The sequence below is a fragment of the Oncorhynchus mykiss genome, chromosome 20 (assembly GCF_057628025.1).
Source record: "Oncorhynchus mykiss isolate SJ-2025 chromosome 20, ASM5762802v1, whole genome shotgun sequence".
NCBI lineage: Eukaryota > Metazoa > Chordata > Actinopteri > Salmoniformes > Salmonidae > Oncorhynchus > Oncorhynchus mykiss.
The window spans coordinates 16,156,423-16,166,254 of record NC_143041.1 but is presented as its reverse complement, the minus strand read 5'-3'; the positions used below and the strand labels follow the sequence as shown (position 1 = coordinate 16,166,254).

The 9,832-nt window shown below is 42.6% G+C and overlaps 1 pseudogene; it reads left to right on the top strand.

Moving 5' to 3' along the window:
- The first annotated feature begins 981 nt into the window (after window positions 1–981).
- On the top strand, window positions 982–8,082 carry LOC149974415 (NLR family CARD domain-containing protein 3-like; annotated as a pseudogene).
- Window positions 8,083–9,832: the final 1,750 nt, after the last annotated feature.

Genomic DNA, 9,832 nt, shown 5'->3' with positions numbered 1-9,832 from the left:
CAAAGGGCATCCAGCCAACTTGACTGTGGGAAGCATTGGAGTCAACGTGGGCCAGCATCCTTCTGGAACGCATTAGACACCTTGTAGAGTCCATGCCCCGACGAATTGAAGCTGTTTTGAGGGCAACAGGGTGTTTGTTTTGCACACAGTGTATAATTGTTTGTTTGACTATAATTGATTTCAATTAAATGAGCCAAAAAGAAACAAAATCAGTGTTTGTGCAAACCACAATATGGAACAAATGGATCCTTTGCCATTTTCTTATGTCAGTAGCATTTGAATTGTTGTGTACAAGGAATTACATTTGTGGTTCTGATGATGTTAGACAGTTCTACTAATCTCTGGTCCTCAATAGTACAATATGACACAGGTTGTGTCATATTCTGCCACCGCAGCCCAAAGGACCCACTGGGCACACACTGGTTGAATCAACATTGTTTCCACGTCATTTCAATGAAATTACGCTGAACCAACGTGGAATAGACGTTGAATTGCCCAGTGGGGAAGTTATCAGAGGGATACTAGCTTAACTAATACGGCAGAAGGTAGAGCTGTTGGGCTCTGCGGGCCATGTGAGGACATGAAAAAGACACCCATGATTCAACATAACATGGTAGAGTCTGGGGAAATGACCGTTTTTAGCAATGAACATCAAACCACAGACAGACAGCTCCCTGTTTTCATCTGCAGCATGCCACCAAGCCCATCATACAGGAAACTGTTTCCCTGACTGGTACACTGGCACGAAAGGACATTTGCATGAGACAGAAAACAAAGAGATGACTAATAGAGAGAGACAGCAAGAGAGAGAGGGAGATGTAGTGATGCAAAGTAAAGGAGTGATGGACATTTCAGAAGCTAGACCGAGAAATAGTTGTTCCATTTCTGCAGAGAACCCGCCTGAATAGATGCACAACGTTCAGGTCAACACGTTTTGAACATGTCCGTGCCTGAAGTGTTCTGTGCTTACTGTGCTCTACGATGGCGACACCTGCTCCTGTCTCCGAGCTGCCACGGGCTACTCTGAAGGAGCATTTCACACACATGGTTGGACATTTCACTGGTACCTGACTCAGAACGTACCAGATGGCTTTCATCTCATCCCCAAGGGCCATCTGGAGAACGCCGACAGGCAAGACACCGCGGATACCATGGTGAACTCCCACGGCCACGATGGAGCTATGACGATCTCCCTGGAAATCATGAAGATGAATCAGAAGTGAATGGCAGATCACCAAGGTGGGTATACCATATTCTTTCACTCCTGCACTGCTTAGTATTGCTTGAGAAAAGAAATATGCTGGAAAAATCTGTGTAGGAGTTGAGAAAAAAACGATTCTCTTTCGCTCTCTCTGTAAAGGCTGAGATTGATGGAGCAGCTGCCTCAATTCCGGTTCCTGCCTCTCCTGTCTACCTCACCTGTACATCTCAGACTGGCGGCCATGTTGTGGCCCCTTCACACCCAGGCTGTTATATTGATGGTCCAATTCACTTCAACATCAGAGTCAACTCCATAGATGGTAAGCAGCCTACATACTTCTAAAGTATTGATGAGTTCTAAAAATGTAAATCCCCTTGCGTTAAGTATTTCAAGTAATTTATCTTGTTCTTTCCTCTTTCCACCTCTCTGTCTCTCTTCTCAGAGCCCGTCGTTTAATCTAAAGCCTCACCTGCCTGTCTCACCATGTTTCAACCTGTTCTTGTAAAGACTGAGGACAACGGTAAGACAGATAGAATGGGGTGTTTGGCAGTCTTACTGTAGATCTGTATGGAGAAGGTTGTTCGGGCAGTGGTAAGAACAGGGAAACGCTTTGGAACTGAAGTTGATTTTGGTATGAGGAACCACAAGATTGCAACGTTGTCCAGTAACCTGTATTTAGAGAGCGCAAGATCAAACAGCCCTTGTCATGGCAATTTCCTGTATTACCAAATGAGGAGAGTTACAAACCACACACCAGTCAGAGTTATACTTAAACTTCATCTTTAATAATATGAGCTTTACCATAGCCCTTTTGATTCTCAGATCAATTCTGTGTCAATAATGAATTCTGAGAGTGCCTACAGAAGAATACAAAGATCTTCTATAGCCAAGATACACCCCTCTCAACTTACATGACGAACCACAGATCTTAGGGACAGTTCACAAAGAAATACTTTTACTTGAGAGAGGAGTATTCCATAGCCAGATAGCATTCGCTATAAATTATCGTTTAGTTTGGTCTCTAAGACGAAGTTCAAATCTCGTTCCTGGTACTTCATAGTACAAAAACATTACCTCATCCAAGGCATGACTCAATTGTCAATTCTAGATACTCCCATCTCAAGTAAACCCCCTCTTGACCCCACTCCTGGACAAGCTCACTGAGGGGAGTGACTTGCGCACAGACATTGTAGAGACAAGTAATTAGTTCCTCTTTAATCACGCCATCCCTTCACATGGTTTAACAAATACATTCACATATGAAGACAATGTTCCATCCTGTTCTCTTCCCTTTCTGATATTCTGCATAGCACCAGTGACATACTAAAGACAAGCCTGACCTCTCCCCTCTCTGGGCCCCAAATGACTGAGCCCCAAATGACTGAGCCCCAAGTGGCTGAGCCCCAGCTGAGAAAAAAGTGCAACTGCCAACACTATAGTCCAAAAGGATACATTCTAATGACAAGTATCTCACATAAGCATATTATGTAAATAAAACATATTATTATTATTTATCTATGTTACCCAACTTATTCTGATTCATCCGCCACACCCTAAACCTGCATGATTATACTGCAGTCTCGAAACAGTTTCAGTTTGAGTGGAATATGTACAGGATAATCCACAGAACCATCTATTTTACAAACAGGAACCTTTTTGTACTGTGTTTGTCACTTGTTTATTTTACCAGATGAGCGAATCTAGAGGTGCCATCTTTTGTATTATTATTATTTAAAAATATATATTTTAACCCATCAGGGATGACACACGTTTTAACATTTTTTATTTATTTACAGCTTTTCTGCTACATGTACACACATTTTACATACACATACACATTTTACATACACATACACATTTTACATACACATACACATTTTACATACATGGAGAGGTGCCAACTAAAACTCAAACTCAATCTGAAAAGGAGGTTCTACTGTGTGTTTGAAGCCTGTTTTGCATGTCACATACCTGTCACATATCAGTTTGCAAACAATATCTGAAAAAAAATAATTGAGTTAATAAAGCTGCATACTAACATGGTCTCTTTTTGTGTTTTTTTTGTTGAGAAAGGCAGCTACAAAATGCAGGTGTTTCAGCCTAGCTCAGTGTTTTCTGTTGTGGTGGGGCACCCAAAGGGAAATACGGAGTGTAGGTTTTGGTAATGTTCTCTAGTTGCGCTGTGATTGGCTCAGTGTTCTGTCACTCATGGGGAGACTACGTCACCGCAAAATCTACGGGTAGAGCTCAAAAATTCAAGCCCCTTGGGTGCTGCCATATATTTACATTAGAAGTGTCCATCCAAGAAGGCTCAAGGTCATTGGCTACAAATAAAATGACGTCAAATCACACGATATCTACCGTAGCTTTGATTGGACTGATCATGTCAAAATCTTACTTTCAAAATCTTAGTTAGAAATCCTCTCACAACTTAGCCTACTGTTCTGACTTGGTGGTGCACATGTAGCCTATAGCCTGTTTTATAGAAATTACATCATTTAATATTGTATGAGTTTTCACTGTCTGCTCATATGCCCACTTTTTTTTATCCTACTTGGTGTACAGAGAGAATATTGTAAGAATGGCCCATGTTCTGAATTCTGTCGCTGTACATTTCAAAAGTGCTGAACAAATAGTTATATTAACTACGTCCATCTTAACTCGCTCATTAATGTCTTAATCAAAATTACGGATTGCCTCTTATCCACTCATCGTTCCCTTATGCCATAGTTTGCACATGTCAATTGTCAGTAGAAGCCACATTTGTTTAAGCAAGTCAGCCATACCAGCTATGTTTTTTAAAAAGGCAGTAAATAAGGCTAAATGAACTATTTCGCTGCCAGACAAGGCTCCCCCAACAAATCGCCACTGGTTGTCGTGGAAATTTCCTGTATTACTAAATAAGGAGAGTTACAAAGCACACACCAGTCAGAGTTATACATAAACTTCATATTTTAATTAAATGAGCTTCACCATAGCCCTGTGACTCTCAGATCAATTCATTGTCTATAAATTAATTATCTGAGAGTGCTTACAAAATGGCAACTGAGATCTTTTATAGCAAAGATCCACCCCCCACAGATCTTAGGAACTTCACAAAGTGCCTTTTACTTGAAAGAGGAGTATCCCCATAGCCAGATAGCATTAGCTATAAATTATTGTTCATTTTGGTCTCCTAAACCGAGATTGTAATCTCGTTCCTGGTACTTCTTAGTACCATAACATTACCTCATCCAATGGCATATATCAATTGTCAATTCTAGATACTCCCATCTCAAATACACCCCCTCCTGGATAAACTCACAGAGGGGAGTGACTGGCACAGACATTGTGGAGCCCTTCACATGGTTTAACTGATACATTGGAAGACACTGTTCCATTCTGACTTCTCCCTTTCTGAAATTCTGCCTATTTCCAGACAGATAAAAGACAAGCCTGACCTCTCCCCACTCTGGGCCCCAAGTGACTTTTCCCTGGAGAAGAAAGAGGAAAATGCAACTGCCAACAGTATTATCCAAAAGAAGACATTCTAATGACAAATATCTCACATAAGCATTATTATGTAAATAAAACATCTTATTTATCAATGTTACCTAACTAATTCTGATTCTGCTACGACATGGTCTACACAGACGTACAAAGCTCAGTAATGAACATGAGGTGAGACCGATGGAGACAGCATCCAGGAGACCAGCAACACAAGAAACACACAGGAAACAAAAGAGTCAGAGATATCAAACTACAAGAAGAATCAGGTTTTATTTGTGTTCGGTGGTCTGGATGAGTGTCGACTTCCTCTAGACTTCCACAACAATGACGTATTGTTTGACAGAACCGAGTCAACCTCAGTGGACGTACTGCTAACAAACCTCTGCTTCCCTCTGCTCAACTTTGGATAACCTCCCGACTTGCAGCAGACAATCAGATCCCTTCCTGAGTGTGTTGACCAGATGACAGAGGTAAGCGGGTTCAATGACCCACAAAAGGAGGAGTACTTCAGGAAGAGAATCAGTGATGAGAACCTGGTCAGCAGAATTATCACACACATAAAGACATCAAGAAGCCTCTACATCATGTGCCACATACAGTGCCTTGCGAAAGTATTCGGCCCCCTTGAACTTTGCGACCTTTTGCCACATTTCAGGCTTCAAACATAAAGACATAAAACTGTATTTTTTTGTGAAGAATCAACAACAAGTGGGACACAATCATGAAGTGGAACGACATTTATTGGATATTTCAAACTTTTTTAACAAATCAAAAACTGAAAAATTGGGCATGCAAAATTATTCAGCCCCCTTAAGTTAATACTTTGTAGCGCCACCTTTTGCTGCGATTACAGCTGTAAGTCGCTTGGGGTATGTCTCTATCAGTTTTGCACATCGAGAGACTGAATTTTTTTTCCCATTCCTCCTTGCAAAACAGCTCGAGCTCAGTGAGGTTGGATGGAGAGCATTTGTGAACAGCAGTTTTCAGTTCTTTCCACAGATTCTCGATTGGATTCATTTCTGGACTTTGACTTGGCCATTCTAATACCTGGATATGTTTATTTTTGAACCATTCCATTGAACATTTTGCTTTATGTTTTGGATCATTGTCTTGTTGGAAGACAAATCTTCGTCCCAGTCTCAGGCCTTTTGCAGACTCCATCAGGTTTTCTTCCAGAATGGTCCCGTATTTGGCTCCATCCATCTTCCCATCAATTTTAACCATCTTCCCTGTCCCTGCTGAAGAAAAGCAGGCCCAAACCATGATGCTGCCACCACCATGTTTGACAGTGGGGATGGTGTGTTCATGGTGATGAGCTGTGTTGCTTTTACGCCAAACATAACGTTTTGCATTGTTGCCAAAAAGTTCAATTTTGGTTTCATCTGACCAGAGCACCTTCTTCCACATGTTTGGTGTGTCTCCCAGGTGGCTTGTGGCAAACTTTAAACAACACTTTTTATGGATATCTTTAAGAAATGGCTTTCTTCTTGCCACTCTTCCATAAAGGCCAGATTTGTGCAATATACGACTGATTGTTGTCCTATGGACAGAGTCTCCCACCTCAGCTGTAGATCTCTGCAGTTCATCCAGAGTGATCATGGGTCTCTTGGCTGCATCTCTGATCATTCTTCTCCTTGTATGAGCTGAAAGTTTAGAGGGACGGCCAGGTCTTGGTAGATTTGCAGTGGTCTGATACTCCTTCCATTTCAATATTATCGCTTACACAGTGCTCCTTGGGATGTTTAAAGCTTGGGAAATCTTTTTGTATCCAAATCCGGCTTTAAACTTCTTCACAACAGTATCTCGGACCTGCCTGGTGTGTTCCATGTTCTTCATGATGCTCTCTGCGCTTTCAACGGACCTCTGAGACTATCACAGTGCAGGTGCATTTATACGGAGACTTGATTACACACAGGTGGATTGTATTTATCATCATTAGTCATTTAGGTCAACATTGGATCATTCAGAGATCCTCACTGAACTTCTGGAGAGAGTTTGCTGCACTGTAAGGGGCTGAATAATTTTGCACGCCCAATTTTTCAGTTTTTGATTTGTTAAAAAAGTTTGAAATATCCAATAAATGTCGTTCCACTTCATGATTGTGTCCCACTTGTTGATTCTTCACAAAAAATACAGTTTTATATCTTTATGTTTGAAGCCTGAAATGTGGCAAAAGGTCGCAAAGTTCAAGGGGGCCGAATACTTTCGCAAGGCACTGTACCTGTACTCTGTTGGATCGCAGCCACCGTTCTGGAGAACAAGCTGGTAAAAGCAGAGAGTGGAGAGACGCCCAAGACCCTGACACAGATGTACTCACATTTCCTGGTATTTCAAGAGAAAGACATGAGTCATATGCTTCACAGAAGAGGAAACCTTGGCCCTGACTCGATGAGAAAAAGCATCAAGTCCCTTCGAAAAACTCCAGCTTTCCAACAGCTGGAGAAAGGCAACCTGATCTTCTATGAGGAAGACGTGAAAGAGTGTGGCATAAACGTCAGGGAGGCGTATGCGTACTCAGGAGTGTACACTGAGATCTTCAGTGAGGAATCGACCCTGTGCCAGGGAAAGGTTTCTGCTTTGTCCATCTCAGTACTCAGGAGTTTATGGCTGCTCTGTATGTGTTTCTCACATTCTTCGGTGATCATTTGAATCTATTAGCCAAACAGCAATCCTTTTTTAAAACATTTTCCATTCAGAGATTCATCTTCAACCGGCTTTTACAAAGCAGCAGTGGAAAAGGCCATACAGAGTGAGTGGACACCTGGAACCTTTCCTCCGCTTCCTTCTGGGCTTCTCTCACTGGAGTCCAATCAGATTCTCCTACGAGACTTGCTAACTCAGAGGATAAGCAGATCACAGACCAACAAGGAAACAGTCAAGCCCATCAAAGATCATTTCAAATGAGAATCCCTCTCCAGAAAGATGCATCAATCTATTCCACTGTCTGAATACATGAACTACATGACCATTCTCTAGTGGAAGAGATCCAAAGCCACCTGAGCTCAGGAAGTCTGTCACCTGCACAGTGGTCAGCACTGGTTTTTGTGTTGCTGACTTCAGAAGAGGAGCTGGGTGAGTTTGACCTAAAGAAATACTCCAGATCAGAGGAGGGTCTTCTGAGGCTGCTGCCGGTAATCAAAGCCTCCAGAACAGCCATGTGAGTACAAAATCAACAGCAATACCTCAGATCACATCAACAGACACTGCACACACTCTTCTCACTCTTTCAGTTTAGTCAGGTTAAGAGTTGAGTTTATCCATTATATTTCTTAGGCTGAATCGACGCAAACTCACAGAGAGATGCTGTGAAGCATTGGCCTCAGCTCTTAGTACTCCTCACACCAGAGAGAGATGGACATGAGTGACAATGACCTGTATGATTCAGGGGTGAAGTTGCCCTCTTCTGGACTGGCAAGTCCACACTGTAAACTGTAAACACTGGGCAGTCCAGACAGTAAACTGTAAACACTGGGCAGTCCAGACAGTAAACTGTAAACACTGGGCAGTCCAGACAGTAAACTGTAAACACTGGGCAGTCCAGACAGTAAACTGTAAACATTGGGTAGACAAGACAGTAAACTGTAAACACTGAGCAGTTCAGACTGTAAACTGTAAAAACTGGGCAGACCAGACAGTAAACTGTAAACACTGGGCACTGTAAACTGTAAACACGGGGCAGTCCAAACTGTAAACTGTAAACACTGGGCAGTCCAGACCGTAAATTGTAAACACTGGGCAGTCCAGACAGTAAACTGTAAACACTGGGCAGTCCAGACTGTAAACTGTAAACACTGGGCAGTCCAGACTGTAAACTGTAAACACTGGGCAGTCCAGACTGTAAGCTGTACACACTGGGCAGTCCAGACAGTAAACTGTAAACACTGGGCACTGTAAACTGTAAACACTGGGTAGTCCAGACTGTAAACACTGGGCAGTCCAGACAGTAAACTGTAAACACTGGGCAGTCCAGACTGTAAACTGTAAACACTGGGTAGTCCAGACTACAAACTGTAAACACTGGGCAGTCCAGACTGTAAACTGCAAACACTGGGCACTGTAAACTGTAAACACTGGGCAGTCCAGACTGTAAACACTGGGCACTGTAAACACTGGGCACTGGGCACTGTAAACACTGGGCAGTCCAGACAGTAAACTGTAAACACTGGGCAGTCCAGACTGTAAACTGTAAACACTGGGCAGTCCAGACTGTAAACTGTAAACACTGGGCAGTCTAGACAGTAAACTCTAAACACGGGGCACTGTAAACACTGGGAAGTCCAGACTGTAAACTGTAAACACTGGGCAGTCCAGACAGTAAACTGTAAACACTGGGCACTGTAAGCACTGGGCACTGTAAACACTGGGCAGTCCAGACTGTAAACTGTACACACTGTGCAGTCCAGACAGTAAACTGTAAACACTGGGCAGTCCAGACAGTAAACTGTAAACACTGGGCACTGTAAACACTGGGCAGTCCAGACTGTAAACTGTAAACACTGTGCAGTCCAGACAGTAAACTGTAAACACTGGGCAGTCCAGACTGTAAACTGTAAACACTGGGCAGTCCAGACAGTAAACTGTAAACACTGGGCAGTCCAGACAGTAAACTGGTGATAGTAAGGTGAGTGTTTTATAAACATTCTGGTTATACTGGTAGAAAACAAGTATATACATGTAATATTTGCTTATCACCACTTTTAGAGGCAGCTAAAATGTTAAACGTTTTTCTCTTTTTGTTTATAGGTTTTCACTTTGTACTTTCACAGTGGAAGGATGTGGTTTTATGGCCTCCCCTCTCAATTCCAACCGCTCACACCTGAGAGAGCAGGACCTGAGCTACAATCACCCAGGAGACTCAGGAGTGAAGCTTCTCTCTGCTGTACTGGAAGATCCACACTGTAAACTGAGGAAACATAGGAAAGAATGAATGTGTAAAAAACAGTAAAGACATTAACTCGGTTTGGGATTGAGTGAGACTGTGAATCCCAGCCCTGTTTTACTGCCTCTCTCTCTCCGACAGTGTGGCGTACTGCGCTGAGTTCAGGATCAGACCAGGACCACAGAGATGTATGTACTGTATGGGTGTGATATTCTACTATGAGTTTCCTTTTTTTCTCTCCCAGATACCCGTGACCTCAGACT